Source organism: Phascolarctos cinereus, unplaced genomic scaffold (assembly GCF_003287225.1).
Source record: "Phascolarctos cinereus isolate Bilbo 61053 unplaced genomic scaffold, phaCin_HiC Scaffold_4;HRSCAF=312, whole genome shotgun sequence".
Classification (NCBI taxonomy): domain Eukaryota; kingdom Metazoa; phylum Chordata; class Mammalia; order Diprotodontia; family Phascolarctidae; genus Phascolarctos; species Phascolarctos cinereus.
Genome location: NW_027555847.1, coordinates 309,900,873 through 309,922,319, shown reverse-complemented (window position 1 = coordinate 309,922,319; position 21,447 = coordinate 309,900,873). Strand labels below are relative to the sequence as shown.

The following is a 21,447-nucleotide window of genomic DNA, read 5'->3' as shown; positions in this document are numbered from 1 at the left end:
GCATATACTGTAATCATCCCTTTTCAGTTCTAAGCTTAATAGCTTTGCAATGAATTATTGGACGTTCAATAGCCATTGCTATCAGAGTATGTAGAAATGATGGGTAAACATTAGTTGTACAATACTTGCAATTACTGCTTTATCGTTTCTAAGTTTAAACTATACCTACTGTAATCTTAATTTCTTTTCTTTGAGCACTAATAACTATTTTTTGTTCAGAAGTAAGGTTTGACCTTCTTTTGTGTTACTCATTCCTTTTAGTTTCTTCTCTTGTAATGGGTGAATTATTGAGCATTAAAATACCTTCAGATACCTTTAATGATAGATTTCTTTAATGGTAGTTTGGTAGCTGAAAAAAAGAACATTGAACTGGGAGTCAGCAGTCCTAGGTGCTGGTTCCAGCTCCAGTATTAACTAGCTGTGTGATCTTTGTTGAGTCATTTAACCTACGGGTGTTTGAGTTTCTTGGAGTGTGACTATGTAAGAGTAATACCATTGACTCTAATTCACAAGATTGTCAGTATAAGGGTGGGGATGCTATTGATTATCTCAGCTCTTAGAAGTAACTACCCTTGTTAGGTAAGAATAGTTTTTGATTGAACCGAACAATGAGAATTGAGTGTGAACTGGGCCTACTCACCTCCCAGAATTAAACAAAGCTGCTTAGTGAGAGACTAGGTCAGCTCTAAGAATTTGTATAAAAGAAAGAAGCTATCCTAGAAAACAGTTGAGGAGCAAAGGGAGGATAGAGTTGTGGCAAGGTAGGAGATACCAGAGACAGTCATTGACTCTATAGCCATCTACCAAGCAGAATACCCAGGCTAAAGGGAGACTTCAAGAAAAGGTCAGCTCAGGAAGGTCAGATGGAATATATTATTTATCAGACTCATTGATAGGTGAAAAATTTATGAACAAACAAGAGATAGAAGGCATTGTGAGGTATAAAATGGATAATTTTGATTACATTAAATTAAAAAGTCTTTGTACAAATAAAATGAATGTAGCCAAGATAAGAAGGAAAGCAGAAAATTGGGGGGAAATTTTATAGACAGTTTCTTAGATAAAGTTCTCATATCTCAAACATATGAAGAACTTTGTCTAATCTATAAGAATATGAGTCATTCCCCAATTGATAAATAGTCAAAGGATGTGAATAGGCAGTTTTCCGATGAAATCAAAACAATTTACAGTCATATGAAAAAATGCCTAAATCATTATTGATTAGAGAAATGCAAAACAAAACAACCTTGAGATATCATTTTATACCTATTAGACTGGTTAAAATGATTGAAAGGGAAAGCAACAAATGTTGGAGGGTATGTGGAAAAATTGGGACACTAATTCACTGTTGGTGGAACTGTGAACTGATCCAACCACGTTGGAGAGCAATCTGGAATTATGCCCAAAGAGTTACTAAAATGCCTATACCTTTTGACCCAGTAATACCAAGATCATTAGGGAAAAAGGAAAAGAACCTAAATGTTTTAAAATACACATAGCAGCTTTCTTCATATTAGGAAAGAACTGGAAACTGCAGAGATGTCTGTCAATTGGGGAATGGCAGAACAAGTTGTAGTATATGATTGTGATAGAATACTACTGAGCTAAAGGAAATGATGAGCTCAACGATCTTAAAAAAACATGGATAGACTTGCATGAAAAGATGAAGAGCAAAATGAATATAACCAAGAGAATGTTGTATACAGTAATAGCAATATTGTTTTAAGAACAACTTTGAGGGACTAAGTAATTTTGACTATTATAAATATTAAAATTAACTACAAAGGACCTGTGAGGGAAGATGCTATCTACATTCAGAGAAACGAGAAATAGATGTATAGAATGATTTTACACACACACACACACACACACACACACACACACACACACACACACACACACATTTGTGTCTAATGGTAACCATTTCTGGGGTGGGAGAAGAAAAAAAGGAAAAAGAAAGTTACATGATAATTTTATTATATGTTTAAGACGAATAGCAAGTTGTACATAATAGATTAGCAGCTTCGTGTGCAAAAAAAAAAAGGAAAGAAAGAAAGAAAAAAGAAAAGGTCATCTAATTCCCCAACTTCATCCCTGGATGGTTATTTTAAGACATTATAATTTGCTATTTCATTACTCAAATGTTTCCAGTAAATTGAATTTTGTCTCAACCACAAAGAGGCCAGGGTTAAGTAGGCATAGATAGAAATAAAAAGTTAGGCAGACAGCCCAACCTCTGTTTAAATATTAGGAATTTTCTTAACTGGGGGATCAACAAGATTGTGACTGAACTCAGAACTCTTCATCTAAAAAAACCTCCCTAAAGCAGAAGGAGAGGGAACCAAGCAGGTCTTAGGGGTCATTATATTGCCCCCTAGGAACAAAATTAGCTAATTGTGGTAACAGGGTATTACATTTAAATCCCCTAAATTTTTATGTGTAAATGAATTTTGAAATTATCTTTGCAATGGAAAAGCTAATCATGGGGAGTACACATTTTTAAGCAGCACTTCTAAAACTGGAGAAGATAGTTAAACAGCTGTCATTCATGTAACTTTACTGTGTAGTTTTAAAGGCAGGTCATCCTTCCTCCATTTCATTTTCTGCATCCACCTGTTCCTTTTCATATTAATAAGATTCTGATGTCTTGCCAGCAGCAGACGCTGTAGTTTTTTCTCAGATGTCTGCTGTCTCATCCTCAAGTGTTTCAGTCCTCTTCCTACCACTACTTCATTCTTCCTACATTTATCTCTTTTCTTCTCTAACTTCGACCTTTCCTTTTTTCTCCCAGCCCAGAGTTTTTATCCCAGAGTTTCGGATCTTGCTGGATTTTTCTGAGGGTGCCATATATGGTACTGTTGTCGCTCCCTCCCCCTCCCCCGTTAACTCTTTCCCCCTTTCTCCATCCTTTCCCCTAATCTTCCCATATTTCTGTAGCCTTGGTTATTTGTCAAGGGGTGTTTTGAGCTTATATGTCTTGGTGGTAGGATGGAGGTGGGTGGGTGGGTGGGAGAGATGCTTAGCAGGACCAATCCCTGTTCTCTCTAGTGGGTGGATTGTGGGTTGCCCTCACTTTCCTCTTATTCCTCCACTCTTTTATTTTCAAGAATTGTAAAGTTGTTCTTGACAGAGTCTGTGTATGTGCATAATTTGCATAATAACTCAACCACCGGATTTGGTGACTGCCTTTCCCACCCCCAAGCTGGAGCTGCGTTGACTTTGCTCCCCACTCAAAAACATGCTAGTAGGCCAATGGCGATCCTTCCTCCGCTCCTTTTTCTTCCCCCCCAAAACTGCACAGGAAGGTGGGGGTAGGGCTGCGTAAAGAGAAGGGGTGGAGAACTTGGGAACCTAGTTAGCTCCGGAGGCGGATGACGTCACCAGCGAAGAGGGAGGTCGCCCCGCCCCTCTTCCGCACTGGAAATGTACGTCAGACTCCTCCGCATCCTCCCGCCCACGCTGACGGGCGGCCTCTGGCGGCCGCCGGGCCATCATGGGAGGAAGGGCGGCCGGGGGCGGGGCTCGCCGGCGGTTCCTCCTCCTTCCTCTCCCGAGGTGCCGGCGACCGTCGCTCACTTTTAGGGGAAGCCTCTGCCCCCGGGGCTGGGAAGGGCGGTGGAGGGGAGAGGACTTAGCCGCCTGTTCCGTGGCTCGTCCCGCGCCGCCCCGCCTCCGCGCCCGCTGTCCGTCTCGGCGACGGAGCAAGGGGCAGAGCGGAGCGGAGTGAGTATCCTTCTATCCAGCAGTCTGTCCGCTCGCCTGTCCCCACAAGCGCCTGGGGACTTCCGGAAGGAAGAGGGGGAAGGGAGGGGAGAGAGGGGAGGCCCCGCCCTCCCTGGCAGCCTATTTCTTGTCTCCTGGGCCCGAGCCAGGGCTGGGGGCGGGGTGAGCAAGGCGGCGCGGCCCGGGCTGTCCCCGCCCCCCATCCCCCCGGCTGCCACTGGGCCTGGCCGCGATCCACCCAGTGGTTCCCAGGGCCAGGCACTGTCCCTAGTGCTGGGGATTCCGAGAAAAAGCTTTGGCAGCCCCTGCCCTCGGGGAGCTTCCTCTCTTGTCCGGGGCTACCAGCTGGGCACTTGCAAGATTTTATGGGGTAAAAAGGGGTGGGTTAGGAAGCAAGGACCCCATGAGGTGGGAGTGATCAGGAAGGTCTTTTTGTAAGGCACTGACAGCACAAGTGGGTTTTGTTTTTTGTTTTTGTTTGTTTTTTTTGCATATTTAAGGCAGGATAAGGACTTTCCAGCTGAAAATGCTGCATTTAGCAGGCCTTTAGGAGCTGTTAATTTGGAGCTGACTTTTTTCCTTTTGCCTGGAATAACACATTTGAACAGTGGATCTCAAATTACTTGATAGGCTGCATCCAGGTACCACTTAAGTCCACTGAAATGTAACCATGGAGAAGTGTAAGTTACATGAAACAATACATGACAAAATGGGAAAGGATAATCTGAAATGTATCAAATAGCTAAAACATTAAAGTTTCTCAGCAGTATAACCTGCCTATTCATGATTGTTAAAATCTGATAAGGACAAGGTATTGCCAGAAATTTTTGTTGGAGGGCTAGTTTGAGAGATGAAAGTCCTAAGTTTATCCATCTTTTCCTTAAAGAGTGCAGAGGAGCAGAAGGCATGTGTACAGATTAAATATACCTCATTGAGATCAACATAGTAAGTAGTACCATGTTGAGTTTGGTATCCCTAAGCATTGCAGTGAGGTGATAGTAAAATTTATAGCATAAAATAAGTAGACTCATATGATTTAGAAAGGCTGTTCTGAGGTCATCTCGTCATTTTATAGTTGAAACAAGTCCACAGAGATTAAGTGACTTAACAGAATCAGGGGAATTTGAGAGTTGGAAAGGACCTTAGGGACATTTAGTCCAACCCATACATGACAAGTAGTCTTTTTAACTTTGCTTGAAAACTTCCAAAGGCAGGGAACTCATCATCCTTCAAGGCAGTCCATTCCATCTCTGGACAACTCAAATTATTAGGAATTTTTTCCTGATGTTAAGCCCAAGCTTGCTTTTTTGTAACTTTACCTATTGCTCTTTGTTCTGGCATCCTAGGCCAAATAAAACAAGTCTGATGCCTCATCCACATGATGGCTCTTGTCAACTGACACATCCTTCTTGGGTTTCCTCCAGGCAAAACGTGCCTAGTTCTTTTCTTAAATTAAAAAAAAAGTATTTATTTTTTAATGTTCTTTTCTTTTTAAATTTTGAGTTCCAGATTCTCTCCCTCCCCTTCCCCACCCATTAAGGCAAGCAATATGATATCAGTTATACATGTGAAATCATTCAAAACATATTTCCATATTAGCCATGTCATAAAAAAATGAGAAAATTATATTTCAATTTGCACTCACAGTTCATCAGTTCTCTCTCTGGAGGTGGATAACCTTTTTTTCCATCATGAGTCCTTTGGAATTGTCTTGGATCATTATATTGACCAGAGTAGCTAAGTCTTTCACATTTGATCATCATTACAACATTGCTGTTACTGTGCGCAATGATCTCGTGGCTCTTCTGGCGTCACTTTACATTAATTCATATGGACCTTGCCATGTTTTTCTGAAACCATGCTGCTAGTTATCTCTTATAGCGCAAAAATATTCTATCACAATCATGTGCCACACCTTGTTCAGCTATTCCCCAATTGATGAGCATCCCCTCAATTTCCAATTCTTTGCCACCACAAAAAGAGCTGCTATAAATGTTTTTGTATGTGTATGTCCTTTTCTTTTTTCTTTGTTCTCTTTGGGGTACAGACTCAATAGTGGTGTGGCTGGATCAAAGGGTATGTACTGTTTTATAGCCCTTTGCACATAGTTGCAGATTGTTCCGAAGAATAATTGGACCAGTTCACTACTCTTCCTACAATTCATTAATGTGCCTGTTTTCCCTTATCCCTCCAGCATTTGTTATTTCTGATGGGGGTAGAGTGGTATCTTAGAGTTGTTTGAATTTGCCTTTCTCTAATCAATAGTGATTTGATGACTATAGGTAGCTTTGATTTCTTCTGAAAACTGCCTTTTCATATACTTTGACCATTTATCAGTTGGGGACTGGCTCTCATGTTTATAAATTTGACTCAGTTCCCTAAATAGTTGAGAAATGAGGCCTTTATCAGAGAAACTTGCTATAAAAAATTTTGATATTACTGTATTTTCTGTGGTACCTTGTAGCAAAATGTAATTTTCCTGATTATTTCTTTTAATTAGACCAATTTTTGCTTTTACTTTGAGATCATGATTGCTACCCGTGCCTTTTTGACTTCAGCTGAACTATAATAGAATCTATGCCAGCACTTTATTTTAACTCTATGTGTGTCTTTCTATTTCAGGTGTCTGTTATATACAACATATTGTTGGATTCTGGTTTCTAATCAATTGTGCTATTCACTTCCATTTTATGGGTTAGTTCATCCCATTCACATTCACAGCTATGATTACTCTGTATTTCCCTCCATCCTTTTTTCTTCTGTTTATCCTTATCTCTCTCTTTATATCCTTTTCCTCCTCAAAAGTCTGTTTTGCTTCTGACCACTGCCTCCCTTAATCTGCCCTCACCCCTATCTCTTATCCCCTTCCACTCCTATATACCCAGTTGAGTGTGTTTATATATATATTCTTCCCTCTTTGAACCAATTCTGATGAGTGCTTCTCTTGAGTTTTTCTGTTTGTGTCAACTTTTCTAAAAATTCAGGTCTGGTCTTTTCATCAGGAATGCTTGAAGATCCTCTGTTTCATTAAATATCCATTTTTCCCCCAAAGGATTATACTCAGTTTTGCTGGGTAGGTTATTCTTGGTTGTAATCTTGGTTCCTTTACCTTCTGGAATATCATCTTCTAAGCCCTCTACTTCTTTAACGTGGAAGTTGCTAAGTCTTGTGTGATCCTGACTGTCATTCCACAACATTTGAATGGTTTCTTTCTGGCTGCTTGCAATATTTTCTCTTTGACCTGGGACCTCTCGAGTTTGGCTATAATATTCCTGGGAGTTTTCCTTTTGTGATCTCTTTTAGGTGGTGATAGGTACATTCTTTCAATTTTTATTTTACCCTGTGAAACTAAAATATTGGAGCAATTTTCCTTGATAATTTCTTGAAATATTATGTGTAGGCTCATTTTCTGATTATGATTTTCAGGTAGTCTAATAGTTTTTAATTATCTCTCCTTGATCTATTTTCTGGGTTATTTTTTCCCAATGAAATATTTCACATTTTCTTCTATTTTTTCATTCTTTTGACTTTTTAAAAATTGTGTTTTGATGTCTTTGTCGAGTCATTAGCTTCTACTTACTCAATTCTAATTTTTAAGGAATTATTTTCTTTAGTGAGATTTTGTACCTCTTTTTCCAATTTGGCCTATTTTGCTTGATAAGTTCTTTTCTTCAATGAATTTTTGTACTTCCTTTTCCATTTGGCCAGTTCTACTTTTTGAAGAGTTTTTTTCTTAAGGAAATTTTTGTGCCTCTTTTACCGTTATGGCCAATTCTATTTTTTAAGGTGTTATTTTCTTCATTATTTTTTGTGTGTCTTTTATCAAGCTGTTTATTCTCTTTTCATATTTTTTTTACATCACTCTGATTTCCTTTCCCAATTTTTCCTCTACCACTCTTATCTCTTTCTTTAACTTTTCCAGGAATTCTTCCTGGCCTTCGGTCCAGTTAGCATTTTTCTTTGAGGCTTTGGTTGTAGTTATTTTCACATTGTTGTCTTCTCCTAAGTTTATGCCTTAATCTTCCTGGCTGTTGTAGTAGCTTTTTATGGTCGAGTTAATTTTTTGTAGTTTGCTCATTTTCCCCAGCCCATTTCTTCATTTTGAATTTTATGTTAAAGTTGGGTTCCACTTACCTAAGGGTGAGGAGGCACTGTGCCAAGCTTTAGGCTTTTTTGTGGGGGCCATCTCACCAGTCGTTCTGACCCATGTCTTGCCACTGGAGAGAGTGAGGCTGATGACTTTGCACAGCCCTGCCTCACTTAAATCTAATTCACTTGCAAGTCAAGACATCCCCTCCTGATGTCATTAGAAGGACAAACAACAGCAACCCTGGAAATATCTCAAGGCTTGGTCTTGGGCCCTTTTCTCTTTCTCTCCATACATCTTCTTTTGGTGATCACATCAACTCCTATGGATACAATGATCAGCTCTATGCAGATGACTCTTAGATTTTTATATCTATACCTAGCCTTTCTTCTGAGCTATAGTCATTCATCACCAGCTACCTTTTGAACCTCTAAAAATGGATGAATGTCCAGGAGGCAACTCATATGCAACATCTTCAAGACAGAACTAATTTTTCTCCCATCCTCCAGCCCTCTCTTTTTCTGAACTTCCTTGTATACTGCTGAGGGCTTCACGATCCTCCTAGTCACCAGAGCTTGAAACCTCAGTGTCATCTTTGACTCCTCAGTCTCATTCACCTTGCACATCCAATCTGTTGCCAAATCTTATGGTTCTGCTTTCAGAACTTCTCTGTATACATTACCTTTCCTTGCACAGCAACAACCCTACTTCAGGTGTTCATGATCTCTCTCTTTTTTTTTTTTTGTTTTTAGGCAATTGGGGTCTTGTCCAGGGTCACACAGCTAGTGTCAAGTATTTGGTCTGAGGCTGGATTTGAACTCAGGTCCTCCTGACTTCAGGGCCAGTGCTCTATCCTCTGTGCCACCTAGCTGCCCCGTTCATAATGTCTTCAAGGGTCTATTGTAATAGCCTTTTAAGTGGTCTCCCTGCCCCAAGTCTCTTCTCACTCCAATTCATCTTTGACTCAGCTGCTAAGGTGATTTTTCTAAAGCATAGGTCTGACCATATTATTTTCTTCCCTGTTTTGTTTAGAATCAAATATCAAAAATGGTCAAAGGACATGAACAGGTAGTTCTCAGATGAAGAAATTCAAGCCATGTATAGTCATATGAAAAAGTGCTCTAAATCTAAATTGATTAGAGAAATGTAAATCAAAACAACTCTGAGGTACCACATCACACCTATCAGATTGGCCAGCATGACAAAACAAGAAAATGATAAATATTGGAGAAGATGTGGGAAAATTGGAACACTAATGCATTGTTGGTGGAGTTGTGAAATGATCCAACCATTTTGGAGAGAAAACAATTTGGAACTATGTCCAAAGGGCTATAAAAATGTGCATACCTTTGACTCAGCAATAGTACTTCTAGGGCTATGTCCCAAAGAGATCATACAAATGGGAAAAGGACCCACATGAATAAAAATGTTTATAGCAGCTCTTTTTGTGGTGACAAAGAATTGGAAATCGAGAGGATGCCCATCAACTGGGGAATGGCTGAGCAAGTTGTGGTATATGAATGTAGTGGAATACTATTGTGCAATAAGAAATGATGAGCAGGCAGACTTCAGAAAAACCTGGAAAGACTTAAATAAACTGATGCTGAGTGAAGTAAGCAGAACCAAGAGAACATTGTACACAATAACAGCCACATTGTGCAATGGATAATATTGATAAACTTAACCCTTCCCAGCAATATAAGGATCTAAGACATCTCCAAAGGCCTCATGATGGAAAATGCTATCCACATCAAGAGAAAGAAATATGGAGTCTGAAAACAGATTGAAACATACTATTTGCTGTTTTGTTTCTTCTGTTGAGTTTTGTTTCCTCTTTCTGGTGGTTCCTCCTATTGGATCTAATTCTTACTTACAACATCACTAATGTGAAAATATGTTTAATAGGAATTATATTTATAGCCTATATCAGATTGTGCGCCATCTTGGGGAGGGTGGTGGGGAGGAAGGGGGAGAAAAATTTTAAACTCAAAAGCTTATGGAAATGATTGTTGATAAATCAAAATAAATTAGTAAAAAAATAAAGTAAAATTGAGCTCCAGGGGAAAAAAAAAGAATCAAATATCAACTCCTGGCCATTTAAAGCTCCTGATAACCTGGCCTCTTTGTACTTTTTCTGTTGTTTCATTTATAAAAGTTTATTCATATTTTTTCAGTTAACAAAAATCTAATTTCTCTCCCTTTTTCAAAGTTATTTGTTTTTATAGTATTGTTATTGTATAAGTTGTTCTGGTTCTGCTCACTTCACTCTGTTTTAGTTTATGTAAGTCTTTTTAGGTTTCTCTGAAACTGCCCCTTTCATCATTTCTTAATGCATATATAAATACATTTATTCTTGCATTACAGTCACATACCATAATTTGTTCAGCCATTCCCAAATTGAAGGGCACCTCCTTAGTTTTCAATTCTTTGCCACTACAAAAAGAACTGCTCCCTCTTTCCTGTCTTCTCGTATTAGATCCCCCTCCACACACTGTATAGTCCAGCAGAAATGGCCAGCAACTTGCTGTTTCTCCCAGTGACACTCCCTTGCCCTGCTTTGGCTCCTTGCTACAATTTCTGTTTATTTCTTTGAGGAAATTAGCTGGTCTTTTGTTTTTAGCTCTCTACTTTGTGTTGATACTCTGTAATCAGTTCTACTTCTCCAGCCAGTCCTTTTGCCTATTCTCTGGTCTTTAATTTCCTACTTCTTATTGGATAGCTTTACATAGATCTTTTCCTTGCTTATCTGAAACTCAGTATCCAAAAGTTTGTTTTCAGAAGCCTTGTAGTAATTTTAAATTTCAGAAAATAGGATTAAGAGCTGGGAGGGACCTTAGAGATACCAGAAGAATCTTGTCACAGGCACTTAATTGCTGTATGATCTAGGGTAAGTCAGCCTCTCTGGGCCTCAATTTTCCCATGTGTAAAATGAGAGTATTGGAATTAATGATTTCCAAGGTTACTTCCACCTCTAAATATTTGCTGTGAATGAAACTGAAGTCCAGAGAGATTTCAGTGATTTTACCCGTAGGCACATAGGCAGAACTTACTCATCAGTTCTGTAAAATGTATCACCAAAATGACCTCTTTGACATTTGATGCTGCTGAGCACCTCATCATTAGTACTTTTGTCCTTTTACTTCTGTGAAGGTATTTCCTGGTCTTCTTGTTTTACTTTGCTGTTACCTCTTCCTTCCATTCCCAATGTGGGCATTTCCCAAATATTGTTTCAGAATTTCTTCTTTCCCTTGGTGATCTCATCCATTACCATGACTTCATATTTCTTTTCTATGCAGATGATTACCAAATCTATAGCTCTAGCGTTGAATTCTGGAGCTCCAGCTTTATATTTCTGTGTGTCACCTGGACCTCTCTTCTTAGGTGTGTCCTAATAACTCAAACTTAGTAAAAAACTGAGCTCATCTTCCTTCTGTCTTCTTCCCCTCCTTCCCCAAATTAATGAATGATTGTGAAAGCATTTAGTAAGTGCTTACTGTGCATGGGATATGAATAGAAAAGTAAGACAGTCCCTACTCTCGAGGATCTCACATTCTGATGGAGTAGACAACAAATACAGGTTTCAGCTGTAAGTCAGATGGAAAATCCCCATTAGGGTGCAGAGGCAAAGCGGGTGGTAAAGCATCTTTTAAAACAGTATTTCTACTGACAAAATCATACTATTTTCTTGAATAATATAAAAATGCCCAGCTCTTTGGTAGTGAGAGCTTTCTTTTCTGGGCCTTCGATGGCTGTGACTTCAGAACTTGAAGCAATTGCCAGGTTACTCAGGGAGTTGCTTCTTGGGATGATGGCTGCAGAGGATTGGGCTGGGAGGGGCTGCCATTCCTGGGGCTTTTGGGCTTACCTTCTGATTGAGGGCAGTTAGTTAGCACTTGGTGGTTTTGGAGAAGATGGGCCAGCTCACTTCAGTGATTGCTCCCCTGGGTGACTGCAGGAGGACCTAGGCTTTAGGTGGTGCCAGTGATTTTGAATCAATCCTTTCCCAAGGCTTTTGGATTCAGTCACAGGCTGTCTCCACTGGGGTCTGAGGGCAGGTAGTGATTGACCTAGGCTGGTGATTTGACTTGCTTGGCATGTGTTGCATCTTGCCTGTCTCTCAGAGTGTCTTGTCTGCCTGACAGGTGGCAGTTAGTTGGCAGTTGGTGGGGATGGCTGGCTGCTTCTCCATAGGAGTTGCCACATGGGCTGCAAATAAAAAAAACAAAAAACAATATCCTTCCTTTTTTAACTTCACTTGTTCTGTTAAAGGTAATACCATTATTTCAGACTCGAGACTTTGCAGTCTTCTTCCATGCTGGACCCCCCACATTTAATCACTTCCTAAATCCTGTTGATATTCCTTAGCAATTTCTTACATCTAATCCCTCCTTTCTGCTTACTGCCGCCACCCTAATTCAGGCCCTTATTACCTCTTTCCTAGGCTATGGCCTTTTGGCCAGTTAGAGACTTCTGGTCTTTTTTCAGTTGCCTATAGAATAAACTTCAATTGCTATTTTAGCATTTAAGGTCCTTCCCAATTTGGGTCCAAACTACCTTTACAGCCTTGTTTTGCACTATTCTCCTCACATATTCTCTGCTTCTTCAAAACTGTGACTGTTCATATTCCCTAAGTTACTTTTCCCCCTTGTGTCTGTATTTATTTACGTTGTTCTCTGCCAGGATGAAGATTCCGCCTTTTGTTTCTACCTGTTGAAATCCTCTCTTCCTTCAGGGCTTAGTTCAGGTACCATCTTTTCCATGAGGCAAAATTTTAGTAGAGACTTCAAATACACCATGAAATGTGTTTTACATATAATATATACTTTAGCTGAGTTCTTCAGTTCTATAAGAACATGCCAGAAAACTTTTGCAAAGCAAAGAGAAGCTGAGTAGTGAGCCTGATGTTAGTAGAAAGAACGTTAGATTCTTCAGTTCTAGTCCTGCTTCACCTGTTTTCTGCCAATATGACCTTGGTAAGGTCACTTGACCTTATCTCTGAGCTTCAATTTCCTTACTTTTAAAATGGGAATAATAGCTGCTATGCCTAGCTTACAGGTATCAAATGAGAGAATGAGTGTGGAAATGCTTTGAAAATTAAAATGCTGTGTAAATGTTGTTATTATCCTGTGGCTGCAGAAGGCACTCCAGCATCAGCCACTGGTGGAGGATGGAGATGGAAACTAGTGAGGGTATAGGTAGATCAGCACCAATTGATCATTACTATTGGGAAAAAACAATACAAGCAAAATAGCATTATCTTGTCGGTTATTATAAAAGTAAAAATATCTTGGGACCAAAGATAGTTGGTGTCATAGTATTGATTAAATAATAAAAGAACAATTTGTAGATAGGATAGAAAGTCTAATAAAAAGAAAGGAAAATAGATTGGCAAAAAATGAAAAAGAAAAATAAGTGAAACCTAAAAAAAATTCTTTTATTATTTTTTGTAGAGTTTTAAATATGCAAAGCTGTATATTAGAGTGGAAAGGGCATTGGCTCTGGATTCAGATCTCAAGGCCCGGCTTCAAATCTCAGCTCTCTGAATGTATGTACTGTCTCTGTAACCTTGGGCAAGTCACTTAACTTCCCTGGTCCTCAAGCTTCCTCCTCTGTAAATTAGAAGGTTGGGCTAGATGGTCCTGAGGCCCCCTTCCATTTCTGGTTCTGTGATCGTGTTATGGGAAAGATGAAAACATTTCAAATCCATATGATTGCAGGATTTGTTGTTCAAACTCTACTTTTTAGGTGGCTCTAACAGAGATTCCTAAATGATAGACACAATTAAACCTTTCTTAAGACATTCTGTGAAGGCTGAATTTTGGCCTAATTCTTAGTTCATTTGCATTGGTTGGTACACAGCTGTCCAGTGCATATCCTTTTGTGTTTCAGAAAAATAAATAAAAAAGCCATAAGGAAAACATATCTTTTAGGTCAGAATTGTATTGCTTTTGGCTAAAGGCCATTGTAGAAAATTCATTCTGTAACTTTCTAACAGCTATTCCAAATCCATATGTTTGTTAGCAGGAAAAATTGTGAAGTAGGCTGTATTTTCCATCTGTCTCATTTTTTTTACTGCTCCATTTCAGTACCCTGAGGTGCTCATAAAATGTTACAGCTGCCCAGGCCCCCCACCACAGTGCCCCACCCATGTATCCATTTGCCCTATGTCCTAAACTCTTTCCTGTTGCCACCTTTACCTGCCGAAATTTAGTAATCCAGTATCCCATTCCTGAGATCCTTGCAAGACTTGCAGTCCTTTGGAACTAATTTAAACCAAATTGCTAATATCTTAATAGTGATTATTATTTTGAGTGGAAAGATAATAATATTTGGGATCAGAAGGTGTTAGATTCCTGTCTCTAACACTAGGCATGTGACCTTGGGTATGTAAGTTACTTTATCTCTCCTTCCCCATCTCTAACCTTAGGATATCTAATAGTGATGTTGTGAGGAAAATGTTTTGTGAACCATAAAGCACTATATAAATGTGAGCTATTATCCTTTCTAGATATCATTTACCCAAGGGTCTCTAGCTGTGGTGATAGCTTTCTTCAAGTATTTGAAAGGCCTTCCCTCCAAAGAGGGATTTGCCTTGTTCTGTTTTCTCCTTGAGGACAGAACTAGCAGTGGGTAGAAATTTTAAAAAGGGTCAGATTTAGGCTCTGTGTAAGGAAAAGCTTTCTAAGAATTAGCTGTCTGAAAGCTGAGCTGCTCTGGGGGGCAGTGGGTCTCCCCACCCCTCCCCAAGTTCTTCAAGCAAAGGCCAGATGAAAACTTGTTACGGATGTTGTACAGAATATTTGACCTTGGTTCCTATGGGGACTGGTGGGCAGCTCCCAAGAAGGGCACTATGGCAATAGAAGCCTAGGGTTGTGATGGCTTTAGGGTGACACATGCGCTTCCTTGCTGGCAAGGACTAATGGAGAACCGTGAGGTGAAGTAAACAGACAGTAATTCACCTGACTGGGCCTCCCAAGACTAAATATATGCACGAAGATAATGGTTTAGAAAGGGGAGGGAGGAGCATGGGCTCTGGAAATGATTTAGGAAATGATTGTAGTACTTAGCAGCAGGATATTGAGGGCTCAGACCAGGGTGGTGGTAGTGGGAGCTCCCCTACTACCACTACCCAAGGTAGAGGGCAGATGGGAGAGCTGCTATAGCCCTGGAACTCACCTTGATAACTGCTAAGTTTATTGGTAGAATGGGGATAACAGTTCTACACTGGGACTAATAAACAGTATATACCTTTTCTTGGTTCCTCTGCTTGCTTTAGCCATATCCCTGTGTTCAGTCAGGTTGTTAGTTCATAATTCCTGCAAACAACTGCATGTGAAGAGGGGGAGTGGCTTTTTAGATTCTAGGTCCCATAATTTAAAAAAAAGACACACATCATCTGGGAAGCATCAAAACAATATCCTTTTACCTAAAAGAGTCAAGATTTGGCACCACAGACTTTTCTGACAGTCTCCACCCCTTCTTATGGGAAAGGCTGGTATAATCGGTTAGAAATTATCTTTGTTCCTTTTTTTCAAATGCACAGTACCCGGTACTGCTTAGAATGTCTCTCTCTAAACTTTTCTCACTCTTGCCTTTCCCAATCAGAAAAGAGCATGGCTGAAAATCTCACAGTCCTGTCTCCACCTGTTGGACCATTTGGAGCAGAACTTTCTTCTTTAGTTCTTTGCCTTCACTTCCCGGTCCATTCCTGTCTCCCTAGACTAGAGGCAGCCTGGGGACAGAGTGCATAATAGCCTGAGGTTAGAAGACCCAAATTCAAATTCAGACTACCACTATCTGGCCCTGGGCAAGTCATTTAACTTTTCAGCATTAGTTTCTTCATCTGTAAAATAGGCTAATACTAACACCTATCTCACAGGATTGTTGTAGGGTTGAGTGAGATAACGTATAAAGAGTCCTTTACAAAGCTTAAAGTGCTATACAAAAACTGGCTATTTTATTATTATTATTATTATTGGAGGTGGGTCCGGTCATGAGGAGGAGATAGAAGAAATACCTAGTTTTGGGGCGGCCTTCCTGGCCGGCAGTCACAAAAGGAGATTACAGCCAATAGTAATGATTCAGTCTGAGGGACAAAGAGAAAAAAAAGCCCCAGGCTCCATTCTAATTCTGTCTTTGGGAGTTTAGCTGTGAAAATACAGGATAAATAGCTCATAAAATGTGCCCTTAGGTGGTTTACTTGACCACTTGGGTACTCAAAATGGGTAAAGTCCTAGCTTATATAAAACCACCTCACAACTGTTTCTTTCCCCCTTCCTCCCCACCCCACCCCCCACTTAGCAAAATCTAGGGACATTTATAGTCATATTCAAAACAGTAGAGAAAGAACTCTTTATGTAACAAGATCAATATCAATTGAAAAAAATATATACCACTGCATAGTGAATGTGAAAGATCTATGTAACAGGGGTAGGAAGCCCTACAGAGAAAAATCCCTGTCTGCATACATAGGGGATGGAAGAGAGAAGACACCCTCAGCCTCTTGTCTCTGCAGCCAGTGGGTGAAAAAGTACACTGCCCCTAGGTCATGCTTTGATCCAAAAGATGACTTATACTGGTGGTGGTTTGTCTACAGAGCACATCCGGTCTTCCTTGAACAGTATCTCCTTTCTGAGCTTTGCCCATCTTCCAGTGTCCCAAAACTTTGTGAAGCTGCCGGATCTCATCTTCTCTTGACCCCCCAACTCCATTCAGCCGTGCTAAGCCTGTACGTCCCCCCAAAAAAAAGGAAGATTTTTTCATTTGTCCATGAAAGATAACTTGTTTTTCTTTATCATTTTTAGCCTCCTTTTCCCAATCTAGGTAATATTGATTTTATGTGGTTTTTAGATTAGTAAAAAGAAATGTCACCAACCAAAAATAATGAAAAGTCAGCTCCACCTACACTAGAAAAGAAATCACACAAAGTGTTATTTTGGAGGATAGTCAATGGAAATTGTTTTAAATTAAAAAAGAAAGAGCAGTTGAATGATGCATATCCATAGTGTTAAGAGTTCACTAGACTTGCTTTCCCAGAGTTGTAATATCAGTAGTTTCAAGGCTTCTGTATCCTTCCTGTCCTATTTGCTAGATTGTAATTTGGTGAAACTACCTTTTCTGCTCTGTGAAAATCACTCAAGCTTTAGCTGTATCTGAAAGTATTGTAGTTAGAAGCTCAAAAAAATTAAAACAACTATTTAATAAATATGAAACTGAAGATATATTTATTAAATACCTTATATTTTTTGCTATGAAACATTTATTTTCATATGAAATAAAAGGCTTATTGTTAAGGAAAAAGTGTGGTTTGGAATTGGGTTTTGTATTTAGAATTAAGATTGTTTTCTGTTCTTAATAGTGCCCTAGACTCATATATCTGTTTAAAAATATCAAGTGTTTACCGTGTTATCTATCTTTAAGGATTATCTTTGACATTGTGCTTTACTCATAGGCATGCATAAAGCATGGGTTGAATATGCTGGCACACCCTGGGGGGAGCATTGCCATTGATACTGTATGCATATTTCACTGGAAATATCATTATGGAGAGACAAGATGATGTAGTGGAAGGAAGATGGACTGGACCTGGAGGCAGGAAGCCAGACTTTTAAAATAGTGGCTCTGACAGGTACTGGCTTGCTCTATGATTTGCAGCAAGTCTTTTTACCCATGTGAGCCTCAGTTTTCTAATCTGTAAAATCCTTGAGAGCCGAGACTATTCTGTCTTTGCATCCCTTTCATCTAGCACAGTGCCTGGTGCAGACTAAGTGCTTGATGAGTACTTATTGATGGACTGATTGAAGAACAAGAACAATGTTTACATCCGTTAGCTTCACAGGGTTGTTGTGCAGAAAGTGATTGGAGAACATTAAAACATCATACTATAACAACTTACATTTAGATAGTGTTTCTTAAAAGTATTTTCCTCCTTAAGCTGCTAAATCTTAAAATTGCACTAATACTTTTGAGATACTCTGTATATCAATCAGTGAATCAATGAACATTTATTAAGTGCTTATGTACTAGGCACTGTGCTAAGTGCTGGGGATACAATGATAAAAAGTGATATAATGACCCTTCAAGGTGGTTAAAGTCTAATGGGGAAGAAACTTACATATTTAAGTATGTATATAATATATGTATGTGTATGTATGTGTAAGCATGTATGTATATATTCATTTACATATACACATACATACATGCATACATGTGTGTGTGTGTGTGTGTGTGTGTAATGAATATAGGGTTGTCCAGGAAGTATTTACTTTGAATCAGCAGTTGGGGAACATTGGGAAAGATTTAATGTAGAAGTTGGTACTTCAGGTGAGACTTGAAGGACACCAGGATTTCCAAGAGGTAGAAGTGAGGAGGGGGACAGCCAGTGGGAAAGGCACAGATTGTCATATGTACAAGTATTACCATCTCCATTTTACAGATAAGGAAGCTGGACCCCAGAGAGGTTACGTGACTTGCCCACCGTCATAACAGCTAGTAGATGTGAGAACAGAGATTCCAACATAAATGTCTTGACTCTTGGTCCAGTGCTCTTTGCAAAATGCTGTGCCATCTAATGAATGAAAGTTCCAATATCTCGATTTGTACATCTAAAAATATAAAACCTTGAGAGGATCAGAGTAAAACTGTTGAAAGATAAGGGTAACTATGTTGATTGTTAGATTTTCACTTTTAATGAGCTAAAATACACACAAGCAAAAAAACAATAAAATTATATGACATCTGTATGATCTAAGTGGAGATGCATAGATCCTTTTTAATACAATTCTTGATTTTATAGCCAAGTTGTATAGTACTCCAATTGTTGGAAGCCAAGACTTTAAATTGTTGGGAAAATGTACAACTAAAGTTACTTATTTTTTTATGTATTTAGTCATCTTTCTAGTACTACTATTATGTTAACTGGATAATCTATTACTATTGAATGGATTTGTAATGTTCAACACTTATTTTGACTAATATGGCAAAATCTCAGTTAAATGAAATGTTTGGAGAATGGAATATTCTGAATAATTTAACATTAAAGATTTGTTTGAACCATTAGAATTTTTTTTTCTAAATACATTTGTATACTACTCTGTCTTAATAACAAGAGTATGCTGAACGCAATTGAGTTTGCACTTGATGAGTTAAGATTTCATTATTCTGAACATGAGTTTTTCTTAAACAGGATTATATGGTATAGTACTAATGATGGTGAATTCAGTTCAAAAACCATTTATTAAATTTTGTTTTTAGTTTAAAGTTAAGCATTTACCTGCTGTGCTCAAGTCACTGTGCTTGTGTCTGTGCATAAAAAGATGAAAAATTACAGTTTCTGTCCTCAAAGAGTTTATAATCTGATTAGGGGCACTGCATGTATGCAGAAGCATGATACAAAGCAGGTAAAGTTTAAAGGAAGTACCCAATCAAAGTGCAATGCGCATTGGCTTTGGAGTGAGAAGACCTGTGTTCAGATTTCAGATATGCTACTTATTATTGTATAATCACCTCCTGCAAGTCACTTAACCTCATTGACTTTCATCATCTGTAAAACGAAGGCATGGAGCACTATATAATCTTTTAGGTAATTTACAGCTCTAAATACTGTAAATTTGAACTTTTCATTGTGGGCTTGGAATCAGGGAAGGAGGCTAATAGTGTAGCTGACACTTTGAACTGGGCCTTGAAAGAAGGGAAGGAGTGTGTTCTAGGCATGGTACAAGCAAATGAATGTTGGTAAGAAGATAGGAGAGCTCAGGGAAGGCTAATGATCCAGTTTGGCTTGAATGAAGGGAAGTGTACAAAGTGAAGTAATATGAAACAAGTTTGGGAGGATAAGTTGGAACCAGCTCTTGAAGCCCTTTGAATGCCAGGCCCAGGAGTTGGTATTTTATCTTGCAGGTAATGGAAAACACTGAAGGTTTTTTATGGAGGAAGTGATGTGGTCAGACCTGTGCACTAAGCAAATCATTTTTGGCAGTATCGTGAAGGAAATGTCAAAGAGGGGGAGACAGGCAGTGGTGAGACCACTTAGAAGGCTATCCTAACAGTCCAAATTAGAGCTAATAAGGGTCTGACTTAGGTTTTCATAAGTAGAAATAAGAGGATGGATGGGAAATAGGTTGTAATGGTAGATTTGGCAAATAATTTCGAGGGGGGATTGAAGAAGCAACAAAGTAAAAGAGGTTTGGCTTAATTAATAATGCCCTGGAGGGCTTCTTTAATATTTCAAAATATAACTTTGATTTTATCAGCGTAGGTACTTTCTTCATTGCTGCCGATTGCAACCCCTCTACACTTTAGGTGGTTCATTACTTGCTGTAACTTATATGTGCACAAACATATACACATAGCTAATCCTTATATATGTTTGCATGTATGTATATATGTGTGTATGTATACATGTATGTGTATATATATGTGTGTGTGTATATGTGTATAGTGTATTATCACTAACATACGTGTGAACAGTTTTTTGGTGATAATCCTCTCTCACCTTAGTTAGGCAGGTTCTTTGGCAATAGTCTTCTTGGATTGGAATGTAACTCCTTGGTAACTACATTTGAGTCCTCAAATTTACATTTTGAATAGTAGGGCACTATCTATGACAGGTACCAGATTTGCAGTTCAGCTGAGCCTGGTCTTTGGATGGCCTTATCATCCACTCTATTCATCTTCTGTAGCAGGAAGGCCAAATTCCTCTGAATTCACACATAGTTGTTGATTATATGGTCCCTGTAGGTGACCAGAATGGTTCCTTCACTTTCTAACCTCAAATCTTCAGTAATTTGTGATTCCCCTGATTCAAATTACAGACACTTTGATGAACTGTTCTGGGCTCCAGTTGTCTGTGGCCTCTCTCCCCCACCTTCTTTTTTTTAAAGTCCAGGTGTCAGCATCAAGTAATTAACAGAATCTTGCTAATGGACTAGGATGCAAAGAATAGCCACAATCAGTAACAGACTCCAACCCTCAGTGTCCTTCTTTAGTGTTCCAATCTCCCTTATTTCCTTTCACCACTCTTCTCCCTACTGAGCAAAAAGTGCCCGTTTTTCTGTTATTTTGTTTGGTTTTTGGTTTGTGTATTGCTGCCGGAATTTGATTTTTGAATACTTAGGAAGGTAAATGGTCAGCACTATGAACTAGGAGAGCTTCTAACAAGTTGACTAACTCCTTTTTTCCCATTGTTGGTGGATCCCCTGAAATACAGTTCAAAAACCCCAGTTTAAGGACCTTCAGATTAGATGATCAGATCACTTGTCTATAAAGAAAGTTCATGCTGCTCATTGTGGAACTAGATGACTTCTTAGGTCTTTTCCAACTTTTTGTTTCTCTGATTTTGGAATCAGTGACTCTAAGAATATATATTCTGGTAACTGAGTTTTAAAAAATATATCCATGTGGCCAGTTTCTTGTCTTATTTACCTCTTTCTAATTAAAGTAGGGTCAAAAAAGTTCTGGTCAATCAAAGGTTCCAGTTAGTTGTATTCTGTTTAATTAGATTTAACTTTAAAAAAAATCCATTCCCGGCTTAATGAGATCTTTCATTTATCCATAGCATTTTGCTCTTTCCTTTTCTCAGATATGTATGGACTTGCCCAATAGAAACTCTTCAGGTCTTCTCCCTGCAGAGGAAGGAT

The 21,447-nt window shown here is 39.0% G+C and overlaps 1 protein-coding gene across 3 annotated transcripts in view; it reads left to right on the top strand.

The window, feature by feature from the left end:
* Positions 1-3,468: 3,468 nt before the first annotated feature.
* ATG10 (autophagy related 10) overlaps positions 3,469-21,447 on the top strand; it is a 301,997-nt gene continuing 284,018 nt past the window's right edge. Inside the window, exon 1 of one of the 3 annotated variants that reach the window (XM_021007803.2) lies at positions 3,469-3,723. The gene's annotated coding sequence lies outside the window, so the exon portion shown is untranslated. The remainder of the gene's footprint in view (positions 3,724-21,447) is intronic. The other 2 variants (XM_021007812.2, XM_021007792.2) reach the window with 2 other exon arrangements.